We start from the raw sequence: 13,320 nt of genomic DNA, 5'->3' as shown, positions 1-13,320 counted from the left end.
TTCTGAAAATCGCCTACAAGCGTTTGGTTCCAATATTATTACCTGTGGTTTTTATAGCTCAACGTTGTCAAAATGAAGGGCTGCCACAGGCCAACAGGAGCTCATGGAAGTTCCTTTTTAGTCTTCTGGGAAATATTATGGCCTTTAATCACACTTACTGCCTTTTGCTCTGCAACAAATGTTTTCCACAGCTGCCTTTTCTTCCTGAGCTATCCATTCATATCCTGAGTTAAATGAAACAAGACAAAACAATGTCTAACCTCTGCGAAGTCCACCTGAACCTCACATAAAGGAATGTCTTTGATTCTTTGTGTTGCAAGAAGGAATCAGTGAGGAGGCGGCTCCGTGCGTGGCTGCCGTGGGCCGGCCTCCCGCTAGCATCCGGCACGCTAGGATACTCCCTTCCACCCTGGAAGGTCAGATGCGATCTCCACCAGGCCAGTCACTCCTCCAGCACACAGGGAAGCCCGCTTTGCCCTGGACCTGAGGGCTTGAGAGAAAGGAGGGAGGGCAGTTTCCTTAAGAGAAAATTCACAGGGATTTTACTGCCAGTCCTCTCTGAACGTGCGTGCACTGCTCTTGACCAGGCTCATTTGTTTTGAATTCACACTCTCAGTAAAAGTGGTTTTATACCAACACCTATCCACTCAAGTGCTATTACTGGAAATTCAAAGCTCTCTGTACGTGGAGATCAATGTGTGTTTATAATATGTTGAATCCAGATACTGTTACATGTGGGTAGCAGACCATGTCCTCTGGACTTACTGACGGTGGGTGCTTGGGGAAGCAAGGATATTTCTGTTTCTTTACCAGTTAGCTTGTTCATTATTCATTCTAAGGATTCGGTTTCATTTAAACGTCTTTCAGGCCTATGGGAAGTGATTCCCTTTCCTCCTCTGGTTTATTATTGTTTTTGTTTTTCTATTTTTCCACTTTTTTTACTCTTCCTGCAAAGAAAACAAATGAAGGAAGAATACAGTGAGTCATGGTCACATCTTCCCTTCGGTGTCCCTCATACTGGCCATAAAAAAGACTGGTCATGCTTTTGTCTCAACTTCATTTCTGTCTTGGTTCATTTAGTAGAAGAAGCCTCTAGACTGGTTAAGTGGTTTTTTGAAAAGTAAATGGCAAAGTTGAACTCTTGCTTCTAGCCATGAAATGTAACCAGTACTGAACTTGCTCACCTACCATAAACAACTTGAGAACTGGACCAGGTATAGGAAACAATAGGTTTCAGACATTGGACTAAAGTCAGCGCCAGATTTTGAGAGAAGGAAAACAAATGAAGTGAACGCCTCAGGTTTCATCACCTGGAGGTACCACCTGCCCCAGATTTCCACCCGGAGGTACTTTCTGGACCATAGCACAAGGAGAGAGAATCAAAGCAGATCGTCGAGTTCTCACTGACTTGAGGATCAGGGATTGGAGGTCACAGAGGCCAGGGAGGCCAGAATTCGCAGAGCAGCGTACTGGAGTAAAAGGAGCTACACAGAACAACTGCTCTTGGAGAGCTCTCCTCCAGGCTCCTTGAGTCTTTGGGTGAAAACCATACTGTGCACAGGACCAAATCTTCAAAGTCAGGACAAGAACAACTATTAGAATTTATAAGCTTAACAATTTCCAGAGCTCACACTATTCCAACTACTTCAGTGGTTAGACTTCAATGACTAAAAGGGGTGTTCAGAAAATAGAACGGTCACACTTTAGTCATAGACAAAACTAGCTCAAGAGTAAGGGCTTCTCTAAACATGTCATAAAAAAAAAACGCACATAAAAACAAGACTCAAAACGATCAATCTGATTCAAAAATAATTTAACTGCCTGTCAAAAAAACAAACAAACCCTGCAATACTATTTAAAGGAAGACAATAAAGTCTAGACACTCCATAATGTACTATTTACAGTGTCTAATATCCAATCAAAACTTACTAGACATGCGAAGGTGTGAGAGAATGTGATACAGAACCAGGATAAAAATCGGTCATAGAGACAGATCCAGAAAAGATATAGATGATGTAGATATGATGGACTCAGTTGAGAAGGACTCTATTTTTTAAAACAGTCTTATATGCTCAAGAAATTTAAGGAAAATAAGAACTTAACAAGGAAAGAAACTGAAGATAGAACCAAAGGAAACTGCTCAACTGGGTAACACTATTTCTGAAATTAAAAATTCTCCACACGTTTGCCAATCCATAGGAACTATGTTATTTTTTATCTTTTACTATGAAAGAAATTTCAAACATACACCAAAGTATAGGGAAAAGTATAATGAAATCCCAGTATCCATCCCCCATTTCAACAATTACCCACATTCTGTTCTTTGTGTTTTGTCTGTCTTTCCAAAACCTTTTTTTTTTTTCCTGGAGCAGTTAAAACAAACCCCAGATATCATATCATCTCATTCATAAATACTTCAGTGTTTATCTGTAACAAATAAGTGATCAAAGCTTAAATGCACACACCCAATACCACTGTCACACTCAAAAGATTAGCAATAATTTCTTCATATTACCTAATTACCAATCTCCAGTTTCTCCTGATTGTCTCAGAAAATTGGAATTACCTTTATGGTTCACTTGCTCCATTCATTGCGTTTAACTGATATGTCTCTTAATTCTCTTGTACTCTGAACAGTTTCACCTCTTCCTCCTCTGGCTTATCCATGCCAGGTATTTGTTGGAAACAGTCTGGTGATTTTCCAGGTCATTTGCCTGACAGAATGTCTCACTTCTGGATTTGGCTGACTAAATCATTTAGGTGTCATTTAAATTTCTTCTAAACCTCCTATTTCCTGTGAATGGGTAGTCAGATCTAGAGGCTCGAATGAGTTCAGGTTCAGTGTATGGACAACAATATGTCACGGGTGGCGCTGTGAACTTCCTGTTGTGGAGCTTCAGGAGGCATGTGACGTCTGGCTGTCCCACATTTGGCGACAATAAGATAGATGAGCGGGATCGCCTGTTGTCAGCCTGATCCATCCAAGTTCCCCATCAACTTTTCACCTAATGGTTTTACCTCCCCCTTGGAATTGTCATTTTTAAACACCTTTGTCACCTCAGTAGCTGAGAAATTGGACCTGTTTTAGTTGGTCAATGTTGATTTGTTGCTTGTTTTTCAAGTCGGGGGATTCATCCATGGTTCATCTCCCTACCTCCTTGCAGACCTCCTCACTGGGTTTTGATCACCTCTGGTCCATGTCCTGTCTTTCCATCTCATCAAGCTCTGTGGGCAGCTTGATCCAGAAATCATCCCTTGCATAGCTCCCAGGAATTGTCTGTCCATTCCATGCCACAGGTAGGTATGAGACACATGGCCCTGACACCAGCTCCCTGCTGGGACATCTGCTGTGGAATGTCCTTGAAGCCATCAGTCCTTCAGGAAAGCAGCTGAAGTCACCATGAAACCTCATGAATAGGCTACAAAGCCACCAATTCCACATCCTTTCCACACCATGGTCAATACTGCAGAAGGGGAGAAGGTTAGTGAAACCGTAAGTCTGCTCATTCCTAGTCACTTTTTAATTTTGGGATCCTCTTCCTAAGACACACGAGTCTGTGTGGGCTGGGCCATGGGACAGTTTGTGGGACAGACACTGTCCTAAATCATAGTAGCCCCTCCCCTCCCCAGCTGGGTCATTGGCTTTGGGCCACTCTTTGCCCTTCCACTCTCCTTCGTCTTAGGAGGAGTTGTTTCACAGGAAGATCCAAAGGCTCTCAGCAAATGTCTCCTTGATGGGGTCAGCCCAGAGTCCACGGAGACAGGCCCAGATCTATCTGAATCATACGATGAACACAGAATGTTCTGGCCCACAGAAACCCTGCCCCTGCCCTCACAGTCACAATGCAGTGTGGTCATTTGCTCAGAGAGGTGCAGTCTGCATCAAAAGAGTCATTTTCCAGGGGCAGCCGGATAGCTCAGTTGGTTAGAGACCAAGCTCTGAACAACAGGGTTGCCAGTTCGATTCCCACATGGGATGGTGAGCTGCACCCCCTGCAACTAAAGATTGAAAATGGCGACTGGACTTGGAGCTGAGCTGCGCCCTCCACAACTAGATTGAAGGACAACGACTTGTTGCTGATGGGTCCTGGAGAAACACACTGTTCCCCAATATTCCCCAAAAATTTTTTTTAAAAAAGAATGATTTTCCAAAGGATGTGTTTTGGAGAAAAACAATGTAAAAAATTTTTCTTTGGAATGCAGTTATCTTTGTGAAAAATGTTGAAAATCTCCCCAGGAATTCTGCAGGGAAGAAAGACTTGAGAAGCATCGTTTAAATGCCTGGCCAGCCCTCGGGGATCCTGCAGGACGCCTAGAAGGTAGGCGGTTCCGTTTGCCTCCCATGAGAAACTCCCTTGAGCAGCAATTCCTAATCAAGGACATGATTCGGAGTTTGGTGGGTTTATTTATTTTTAAACCAGTTTTTGTCATCCGCTGACTTGGGGGGATCCCAAAGCAAAGTCATTGTTGGAATGGTGAGGGGCAGAGGGTGGACCCAAGCCAGATGCCAGGACCATGGTAGCAGCAAGGTTTAAACATTCACAGAGCATGGAGGAGAGGGACAACGGGGAGATCAAAATGCTGGTAAGGCAGAATTTTGTCCCCAACACTGGACCTGGATGCCAGACACTTCTCTCAAAATGGTCCCCAAGGGGGAAATATTGACACCTTAAAAAACCAGCAAAATGAAGAAGATAAAGTTCTCGCACTAAGCATTCGCATCACATTTTGATTCTATCTTTGGAATAGCACTGTAGAGCCATTCCTTCCCACTTTTGCAATGAAGAAGCCATCGGTTCCGCCTGCTCCTGGCCCCGCAGCTTCGTCAAGGCCACTGGTCGCCTCCTGCCTCAGTCTGATACACCCTCTGCCAGCTCCCCTGGCTCTCTCCCTCTCTCCAACTCAAAAGCCAGTGGGTCCCAAACACTATTCGACTAGAGTTAGCCAAGATTCTCTTCTTTCTCATTAGAATGGATTTATCCCCAACTCATTTTATCGTACAAGCTGCCAAACCCAAATGACAGATGGTGAGGACATTTAAAGAGTCGGAGGCATGAACCGCTAAGCAGTTTTCTGTCTGGACAGTCAGCCCTTCTCCACATGTGCTGTGCAGGCGCCCAGCTCTCCTGTTCTGAGAGACCATCACTGTGGGTGCTAAGTCTTCAGAGTGCCCAGGCGGGGCTGCTGACACCCCACCTCCCTCCCACCGGGGCTCCCTCCCGGGATGCCCAGAATGGCAGAGCTGCCCTTTCTTTCAGGTTCAGGTTCTTTGCTTGTTACCTGTAGATTTAAAAATGGTGCCGAGCCCCTCTTCCCACCCAGGTGTGCTCTCTCTTCACCCTCCCACCGACACCAGAAGGACTGTGACTGCTTTGTCCAGGCGAGTACGGGAAAAGTGAGGCTGTGTGATGTCTGAAGCAGGGACAGAGGAGGCCGTGTCGCTTCTGTCGTGTTCACAAGAATACTTGCTCTTGAAGTCCTGACAGCCATGGAAAAGGTCCCATGACTCTGAGGCCACCATCTTGAGGAGGTGCAGGCCCCACGGGAGGCCATCCGGAGGTGGTCTGGTCACCTGTCCCACTGAGCCCAGCCTTTGAGCCATTCCAGCCCAGGCACCAGACATGTGAGTGACGAGGCCTCCAGAAGACTCCAGCACTCGGGTCTTTCACGTTGCGGAGCAGAGATGAGCCATCCGACTGTGCCCACCTGAATCCCCAACCCACACAATCCGGGAACATAGAAGTGGCTCTTGTTTTCCACCTTGATGGTCGGGGAATTTTGTTCTGTAACAACCAGGAACTAGAACTCTCCTTGATAACTGCTCCTGGGTCTCCACATAGGCTCGGATTCTCTCTTTTATCTTCTGCTTTATGCCTTCCCTCTCTTTCACTTGCCATCTGTTATGTCCTGAGCTCTTCTGGTCCTTCTAGAGAAGGGAAAGGAGCATCTTTCCATTGTGTGTTCACAACAAATAGTCAATCCTTACAAATCTACATGAATCTGCCAAAGAGAGAACCCACAGAGGCACGTGCAGATGGGGAGAGGGGTGGAAGGCCCACACGCAGCCATTTGTTTCATTTTACCCTAGTTTTCAATTCTCTGTGATGATATAGAAGAAAGGGAACTGAATCTGAATGCAAGAGAAGTTATGCCATCAGGACACTCGTGGTGGGATTGTGTGCGTCATCCATGAGTCGCAATAAGGGAGCTGCCAGGTAAATGGCTGCGTCCCTGTGATGGACTTTGCAGCCACTTCAAATGAGAGTGAGGACCGTGGAAGCAGGTGGAAATGCTGTGGTGTGCGCTTCCTGAGGAAGATGGACATGTGCGCATTGAAAACGGCTCTGGATAAAGTCATCTACCAGGAAGAGAGAGAGCCAGGAGATCGGGCTCACGCACAGCAGGAAACGTACAGGAATGTTCACTGCAGCCCTGACGGCCTCGGCAAAGACCTGGAAACAACCTCATGCCGGCCAAAGGGAGAGTGGACAAATGAACACTTCGTTGTCACACAGCCATGTAATAAAACTCTACAGAAAGGAAAGCACGGGGTTGATGGGCCAGGGTTCAGGAGATTAGCCTCAGGTGGAGGAAGGCAGGAGGCTGTGAAGGGGAGAAAGCCGCATGGAGGTCCTTGTCAAAGTGCTGGCTTTGGTTTTGGGTGGTGAGTTCTCAGGGGCTTAAAAATAACCAAAAAAGTACATAAACTAATGTGAGTCACCAAGGATCAACGGTGAGTGCATACCAGGAAGGAAGGATTGCGATTTATCCAGGTCTGTGGACGTGAACCTGAACAGAGCGAAGAGGGAACGTGAACATGGGGGAGAGCAGGTGTGGAAATCTGATGGTGCAGGACAGAGGGAGATTCGGGACAGACACCCTTGAGGAGGTAAAGGGAATGTGACCTGGTGCCAGATGAGCTTACCTATTTGGAGCAACCAAACTCTTTTCCTTCCCAGTGGATCTGCCAGAAAGCCCTACTCCCACCTGACAAGGTGTCATCTTGAGAGCAGCGCCGGGCCAGGTATTACCTAAGACTTCTGCCAGGTACCCATAAGCAGCCCAGCTTAGGAGCCACCTACTTGACACACAGGGCATCTTGTCATCTGGAGGAATTTGAAAAGCCACAGACCCAAACTAGCCCCCTCCACCTGTCCGAAATTCCTCAGAACCCTGCCTTTGTCCCCATTCTCTTGGGAGAAGGAAAACACCCCACTTTTCCAAGGGGGCTCATTTGGCATTGGGTAAGCCACTGCCTGGTGTGTGGGCTCCGCTGCCTGTCTGTAGAGGGCCCGCCCACCAACTTCCTGTACCTGCTCTAACCCCCCTGCCACTTCCCGGTTCGCAAACCCTGAGCTCACACAACTGGACACTCAGCTTTCTCCATCTTGCAGCTCCCGGAGGGCCTTTCTTCTTTCTCAACTGTAAGAAGCCACAGGTAATATTTTAGGCTGAATTCAAGTGCTGTCCCCACGTGAAGTGTTGGCAGCCTCTCCTGCCTACCCCTCCTTGCCTCCCCCTGCCACCTGTGTGTCCTGAGGGCTCAGTCTGGTCCCATCCATCGTGTGTGCCCCACGGCAGCCAGGCAGCCAGGCTCCCAAAGCTGTCTCTGCTCTTCCAGTCAAGGGGGGCCCCGATGCTCCCCCTCAGAGACAGGGTGGGGCAGCCGGGACCCACTCCTAATGTTGAATCAAACTCTGTCTCATTTGAGCCCGAGTGACACACAGGTTTACTTTCCTGAAAGTCTTGCTGCTTTCTCTAAAAAGCCGACTTATTTATTTGTGTGGACGTTTTCCACCCTGTGGCTGGGAACTGATACCTCCAGATCCTTCTGGAACATTCCTGGGAACACCCTCCTCAGCACCTCCCTCCTCCCTCCCCCTGGAGCCTCCTCCCCGGGGATGGGGGTGGGGTTAAGCCTCTAGCTCAGGTCTCACCCTGCCTTGGCCCAGTGCCCACCCACGGGCACTCCTGGATGCACACGGCCAGGCGGGTCTCCACGTGTTCCCACCACTTGCCCCTCGTCCCACCTGGTCCCCATGGTGCACTTGCCCCCACCCCCCCAGCCCGTTGCAGCCCCACTTCTCCATCTGACCAGTCCAGGGGAAGAGGCCCCCGTGGGTGCTGGGATCCCTCTGCTCCCTGGGGAGTGGGCACAGGAGCCCAACCGCTCCCTGTCCCCCTCCCCAAACCCCTCTGCACCACCAGGGGGTGGGCTGGAGCAGACGGAGGGGGTGGGGCCTGGTTTTGCATGCTTGGTTTCTATTAATTATCTGGACAGCAGCAAGAAAGGGAGAAGAGGAACCCACAATACCACACACTATGCTTTCCGACAGTTTCCATCTCTGGCTGTGCCTGAGGAGGTTGAGGAATGAGGGCTGTGCTTGGGAGCAGAGATGGCTCACGGACCTCTCATCCTGGGGCGTGAGGGCCCCCAACAGGAGGGCAGCGGACAGTGGGTGGTGGGATGAAAACATCTGAGGACCATCAGACTCAGGGCTGATCTCCCCTTCAAGAATTTTCAGATACCGTTTAACTCCTGGCATAGGACTCTCCACTGCTTCCACTGCTGAGCCAAAATAAGAGACGGGTTTCCTCGGCAACCAAGGAAACATCTCCTGAGAACAGTTTTTGTTTTGAAGTGTTTTGAAATCTTATCAATGGTTTCCAGGGAAACCCAGGCTGACAATTGGAGCCTTACTAGGTAACTTTAAGAAGAGGCACAGAAGAACAGATTGGAATTCACAGTATGCAAGTATTAGCTGTTTATCAAGGTAGAAAAGTATGTTTCACTCACATCTGACATTTTAATTTTATTACCTGTTTAGTCTTACGTACAGTGACTCTTTGGGGGAGGTCAGCATTATTTTGATCACAATTTAAGATACTACACAAAGTTTAAAAATTATGGAATTTGTGACCCACATGAAAATCAAAATTTTAATTGATACTATGTATTACACTTTGGGAAAATACAGATTTAAAGTAGCAAGCCAGCTGCCAAATCTTGGTCAGAACAGTTTCTAAATCAAATGGCAGTGGTGTCCCCAGAAGAAATGGTGCAATGACAAATTAGCTCAGTGAAAGAGGGCCCAAACCCTCGGTGTTTCATGCCAGACTGTTCTTGCTGTGACTCTGTCTTGCCAGTCACTCCTCCCCTATTGACCAGTCAGAAAAAGGTCCGGCAAGTCTGACTCTCCAATGGATATTGGGTTTTGATATTGATTGATTGATTGACTGACTGACTGATTGACTGCCTCCATTGCATTTACTAGGCGCTTCTGCCTTCCTTCACGGGCAGTATTTTTCCTTAATTGGTCCATGATCCTCTCTCAGGACCCACACCTGCATCTCAAATCTGCCTTTGCCCTCGTTTATTGGGTGACTATTCAGGAAGTCTCCTTAGCTTTCTGAAGAACAGTGGTGGAAAAGCAAAGTACCACCCTCTTCTAAGACCCATCAACCTAATATCCCCACATGACTTAGAAATAGCTTCCGTTTAATTGAAATTAACATGTTTTCATTGTCGTGGTACTGTATACATGTTTATAGAAGAGTAAAGTGACTCTTCTGTTTCCCTTGGCTTTTGTTATTGGGATCAAACACAATGGACTATACGCAGAAACAGATGAATCCAACTCCATGTCAAATTGGTATCTTCACCACATAGAAAAATAATAATTAATCCAAGTAAATTTTGACAAGTTAACTCTGACTCTACACCTTCCAGTGGGATATATTTTAAGGACAAAAGAGCCACAAAGAAATGTTGAAATTTACTGAATAGGTTTGTTTTCGGTAGTGATCTTGGTGTAGTACTTCTAAGACTGGTGTGTGTTCTAGGATTGGGCCAATGCATCCACATAAAAGGACTGAAAACAGGGATTCTTGCTGTGAGAGGAGATACACTAACAGAAGGTGGGATGTGAGGACCAGCCCTCTGAAGTTGGGTTGGAGGTGAAGACACCATCGGCATGAACGCACGATGTTTTAAAAAACATATTTTGAATTTTTCTCCATTGACGAGACATAGGAACAATGACAGTCAGCTGCAATGAGCACAGGGAGTGTCCAGACTTTGGTTTCTAAATACCTTTCTCAACCACAGGGAAAAGTGACTGGTTCCTGGCCTGGCGCAGAGAAAGTACACGGTCAACCTGGAATATCCTAGCAGGAAAATAGCTGACTTGAAGGGCCTCCCACTACACATTTGGGATGATTTGAGTATTGAAAAAATGATTATAACACATTGGATTTTTTAGAAAAGTATTTACAAATCCAAAATAATACTTACAACAAGTGGGGAGGGAACAGGTCTTCTTTATGGAATAATGCCCGCTAATACATAGAGAAGAAACAATAGAAATAGAATTAGGAAAATCACTACTTTGTAACCACTGATGTAATAATTATTCATATTTGATTCAAGTTCAGATCACATTTGAGGCTTAAACCAGTTGGTAGAAGGGTTTTGAGGAACAGGATATTCACGTGCTCTCAAAAGGTCACTCCATGGATTGTGTACTAAAAGATAATGTATATTTTAAAATAGTGACTTAACGTCACCAATAAAGGGACAAACTCACGTTTGTCATGTGTGTCTCCTGAGGGGGGTGCCCTGACCCACACACGTCATCTATGTGATATTACTGCCAAAAATGTGTATCCTCAAACCTATCATGAGAAAACAACGAGACAAATACAATCCAAATTATGGGGCATTGGAAAAAAGAGAGACTGGCCTGGACTCTGAAAATTTCAGCCCCAATCCAGTGAGATTTCACTAGGACATTGGCCACACACAGACAAGCGTCAGATACTCCAGATCTGCCAAGAGCTTCATGGTTATAGGTGTTTCTCATACATGTCCTCATTTACCTTCACAATCCTGTTAGGGGGCAGGGCAGTTTCCGGCAGGAATTAGGGTTCAAATGTTGTGTTATTTGATCCAAGAAAACTAACCCTGTCCTGCTAGTCACCTCTTTCCCTCCCATCCCCCATTCCCTCCACACATCCTTACAGCAAAATACCAAAGTAACAATGACAGGATAGTTATCACTTATTAAAAGTTAGCACAGAGCAGCTGTGGAAATCCACATATCAAAAACAAAAAACAAAAAAAACCCCCGCAATCTAAACCTCACACCTTATACAACGAACTCAAATGGATCACAGACTTAAATGTAAAACGTACAACTATACAATTTTTAGGGGAAAAAAACAAGGAGAAAATCTTCAGGCTCGAGCTAGGCAGAAGTTCTCAGACTTGACACCAAAAGCACAATCCATACAAGGAAAAACTGAAAAACTGGACCTCACCAAAATGGAAACCTTTTGCTCTGGGAAGGACCTGTTAAGAGAGTGAAATGACAAGCTGCAGATGGGGAGAAAATATTTGCAAAGCACGTACTTCACAAAAGCCTTGCAACTAGAGGAACTCGCAAAATTCCTTAGTAAAAAAATAAACAATCCAATTAGTTAGAAAGTGGGCAAAAGAGATGAACAGAGGTTTCACAGCTGAGGATATACAGCCGGCAAATATGCAAATAGATGTCTAACACCATCAGCCAAATTAAAACCACTATGAGATAGGAGTCTGCACACCTAGCAGAATGGCTAAAAACAAAAACAACAACAACAACAACAAAAAAAAACTAATAACGACAACACCAAATGCTGACGAGGATGAGAAGAACGGATCCCTGATGCAGTCATGCGTTGCTGGGGGAATGTAAAGTGGTCCAGCTTCTCTGGGAAAGCATAGGCAATCCTCACAAAACTAAGCATGTGGTTACCATATGACCCCGCAATTGCACTCCGGGGCATTTCCCAGGAAAATGAAAACTTCTTTTCACACAAAATACTACAGAGATGATCACTGTAGATTTATTTGTAATAGCCCCAAATGGAGACAACCAAAACGTCCCTCACAGGGGAATGGCTAAAAATCCATGGTCAATTCATAGCCTGGACCCCTACAACAATAAAGAGGAACAAAGCACTGGTACGTGTGACAACCTGGGGGAGAGCAGAAGGGAACGGGGCTGAGTGGAAAAGTCAATCTCAAGAGGTTGCCTACTTGACATGGCAAAATTACGGAGCTGGAGAACAGACTGGTGATTTTTCTGGGATGAGGGTGGGAGAAGGAAAGGAAGTAGCTGAGGATGTAAAATCACGGGCGTCCTTGTGATGGAATTTTCCTGTATCTTGACTGTGATGCTGGCCACATGAATCTATGCCTGTGATAAAATCGCTAAAACCACAGATAAGTGCATTTCCTAGATGAATCCTGAGCACGGTTAGTTTCCCAGGACCGCCATCACCAATGACCATCAACCAGGTGGCCTAAAACAGCAGACATTTATTCACTCAGGTCGGGAGGACAAGTCTGAAATCAAGGCGTCAGAATCCTTCCCGCCTCCTCCAGCATCTGGGGCTTCAGCCTTCCTTGGCTCGTGGCCGCATCACTCCCATCTCCCGTCCATCCTCACACGGCCTTCTTCTCTGTCTCTCTGTGTATTGGTGTCATTTTCCCGCCTGCGATATTGTACGACAGTTGTGCCCGATGCTACCTTTAGAGAAATTGGGTGAAAGGTATATGAGTTCTTTCTGTGTCATTTCTTACAATGCATATGAATATATCACTACCTCAAACCAAAAATATTTTTTTAAACAAAAAAATGTTGCCAGAGGGAAAGACAGAGAGGAGGAATCCATGGGACCTGGCATCAGATTGGATGCATGACAGAGGGTGACATTGAAAGTGGCATCGAAGTTCCATGTGTGGATGATGGGAGATGATGGAACCAACTAGAACAAAACAGAAGACAGGAGAGGAGGAGCTAAACCCAGGGCCAGACCAGGGGACTAGTGGTCAGCATGATGGCTTCAATGAGTGGACTGTTTCTTTAGGATCCAAGGAGCATCGCACAGCTGGAGCCGGCTGAATCGGAAATGGGCCTTTTCCTATAAGGCTAAAGGGGACCCATTGAAGCTAAAGGGAGAAATACAACTGGGCTTCAGAGTTAGAGCTGGGACCAGGGTGAACACACTCTCCGTCTTTCATTTTTCCTCAATCTTTTCCCTTACCAGTCTCTCTCTCTTCTTTAGTCCACATGGTGTATAGGAAATGGCTGCCCCAGCTCCCAAGTTCACAGGGTATAATTCCAGCCACCGGGAGAAACTGACCTCTTGCTCGAGTTTTAGTCCCAGATTCCCAGGGAAGAGGTCCTGACTGGGGCTGCTGGGATCAGGTGCTCTCTCCATCCTGGCCAGGGGCGGGGTCATGGCACACAAGCCTGGCCAACCCTCACCAGCGCG

The 13,320-nt window shown here is 46.4% G+C and overlaps 1 pseudogene; it reads left to right on the top strand.

Annotated features, from left to right (window-relative positions):
- The first annotated feature begins 748 nt into the window (after positions 1 to 748).
- On the top strand, positions 749 to 7,322 carry LOC117025924 (uncharacterized; annotated as a pseudogene).
- Positions 7,323 to 13,320: the final 5,998 nt, after the last annotated feature.

This window comes from Rhinolophus ferrumequinum, chromosome 8 (assembly GCF_004115265.2).
Source record: "Rhinolophus ferrumequinum isolate MPI-CBG mRhiFer1 chromosome 8, mRhiFer1_v1.p, whole genome shotgun sequence".
Classification (NCBI taxonomy): domain Eukaryota; kingdom Metazoa; phylum Chordata; class Mammalia; order Chiroptera; family Rhinolophidae; genus Rhinolophus; species Rhinolophus ferrumequinum.
Note: the sequence above shows the minus strand (reverse complement) of the source record. Positions and strands in the feature narration are given on the sequence as shown.